The sequence below is a fragment of the Cicer arietinum genome, chromosome 4 (genome assembly GCF_000331145.2).
Source record: "Cicer arietinum cultivar CDC Frontier isolate Library 1 chromosome 4, Cicar.CDCFrontier_v2.0, whole genome shotgun sequence".
Taxonomy (NCBI): domain Eukaryota; kingdom Viridiplantae; phylum Streptophyta; class Magnoliopsida; order Fabales; family Fabaceae; genus Cicer; species Cicer arietinum.
The window spans coordinates 47,344,323-47,346,778 of record NC_021163.2 but is presented as its reverse complement, the minus strand read 5'-3'; the positions used below and the strand labels follow the sequence as shown (position 1 = coordinate 47,346,778).

At 30.5% G+C, this 2,456-nt stretch overlaps 1 non-coding gene across 1 annotated transcript; it reads left to right on the top strand.

Moving 5' to 3' along the window:
• Window positions 1-214: 214 nt before the first annotated feature.
• Window positions 215-341, top strand: LOC113786413 (small nucleolar RNA SNORA69). Its single transcript, XR_003472696.1, has one exon. It is a non-coding gene; the product is annotated as a small nucleolar RNA SNORA69 (small nucleolar RNA).
• Window positions 342-2,456: the final 2,115 nt, after the last annotated feature.

Here is a 2,456-nt window from a genome sequence, read left to right as displayed (position 1 = left end):
CCCATATATGAAATTATGGGTGGGCATTCTACAGCGCTTTTTTGAGAAAGCGCTGTAATATGCACACCCATATATGAAATTATGGGTGGGCATTTTACAGCGCTTCTTTGAGAAAGCGCTGTAATATGCACACCCATATATGAAATTATGGGTGGGCATTTTACAGCGCTTTTTCGAGAAAGCGCTGTAATATGTACACCCATATATGAAATTATGGGTGGGCATATTACAGCGCTTTTTTGAGAAAGCGTTGTAATATGCCCACCCATATATGAGTTATGGGTGTGCATTTTAGAGCGTTTTTTTGAGAAAGCGCTGTAAAATGCACGCCCATAACTCATATAATGGAGTGCATATTACAGCGCTTTTTGTGAAGAAGCGCTGTAAAATGTGCATAACAAGCGCGCGTTGTATTTACATGTTTTATAGCGCTTTTTTAAAAGCGCTGTTGTATCATTTACAGCGCTCGTTTCCACAGCGCTTATTTTTTTGAAAAAGCGCTGTAAATGGCTTAAAAAAAGCGCTGTAATATGCGTTTTTTCGCATAGTGACCCTACCTACATGCATAGAGACGGTATCAGTTCAAACACTTATGGAGACCTAAAACAAGCTTTAAAATAAGCCTTAATAAAAATAAAAAAAAATAAAAATAGTGACATTTTAATACTAACAATAATATTTTACTATAATTTTATTTAAATTTACCTTTCTTGTTTTTTATTTAAAATGAAAGAAGCATTGGATGTCGAACCATCATCAAGTGATTTTGATACTAAGTTGCAAGATATGATAATACCACCGTCGCCTCAGCGTGTTCTTAGAGATTTCGGTAGAAAACGAAATTGTGGACGTATGACTCGTGGATTTCAAGATGTGGGCGCAGTTTCTTTTGAAGTTAAGTCATATGTGTTGAGTACCCCAAAGAATGAATGATTTTAAGGTTCATAGGTTGAAGACCCGAATCAGCATTTGACAAATTTCTTTGAGATATGGGGTACAACTAGTCCTTCCAGCCTGCCTGAAGATACAAAAAGGTTAAGGTGTTTTGTTTCACTATAACTAGGGGAGCTAAATATTAGATTTCAACCATCCATCTGGGACAATTCGTACTTTGGATGACTTGGAAGATAATTTTCTTGATAGGTACTTTCCAGTGTCCAAATTTATTCAAAAAATGGCAGAAAAGACAAGTTTTAAGAAGAAATGTTGCGTCCTAAAATTTTGAGGGTTATCTCCAATTCGATAGAGTTGCCACCAAAGTTTGATATAACAGGAAAAACATTGGGAAACCCTTAAAAGTAGAAGAAAAAAATATAATCTTTGAAACCAGATTTAAAGTTTGGGAGTCGGTTATTCATAGGAAAAGTTATTAGCACCCTACGACATCCGTTAAAAATGGTTATCTATAATTAATTGTCCAAAATATTTATATTAATTTAGAATATTTATTTCTCCATATTAATTAAATGTGGATATAATTTTTTATAAATGTGATACAGAAATAAAAGAGTGCTCAATATAGAGAGAGAGAAAAAAAAATGTTTTTTTTATTATTGTGTTTGACAAGAGTGCATTATTGCTCCTAAGTATCTCCAGGTTCAATTGAGCAATCAAAGCTACATAATTTTTGGGTAGAAAATGCGAATTTGTTGATTATTTTTTTTAATAGAAAGTGTGTTTTGTCGTTGATAAAAATAAAAATAAAAATAAAAGTTGTTTTGACGAAAGAAAATGAGTTTGTTTGATTTGAATAATTATTTTAAATGCGAGTTTTAACTATCAAATTGTACAACTCGTGTCTTAAAAACTCATGGATTAAAAAGATGTCACAACTAATTAATCCATATAAGAATAGCTTTTTTTTTTATGAAAACATTAGGACAAACAAGTTGTACAACTTGTGTCCTAACAACTTATGAATTAAAAATATGTCACATCTAATTAATTCAATATTTATTTATTTTTAATGTTTTATTTATTCAATATTAATGAGTGTGGTTCATGCTCTCACTAACTCTATATTTTTTCTCATATATTTTACTGTTCTCAAAATCTCTTCCTTGTGCTCTTTTCTATTATTTATTTATGGACTAAAATGGTAAAAAAATTATACATGATATAAAATTGAGTTTTTGATTATCTATAGTTTTGCATAAATTATGGAATTGTGCAGAGATAGAAAGAAAAAAAAGAGTGGTTGGACTTTTGTTTGATTGCATACATGAGAAAAATTGTAGTTGTATTAAGAAAAAACTGAGAAAAACAAAGAGGCTGAAAAAGATATAAGGGAGCATACTAACAAGATGGAAAATAGTATACTGCTATTTGTAACGCTCCAAATTTTTGAATCCAAAGTATTACATAAAAAAAATTTAATATTCTCAAGAAAAAAAATGTAGTAAGAATACATAAATTACTATTCATTTAAATAATCAGTAACAACCACATTTATTTAA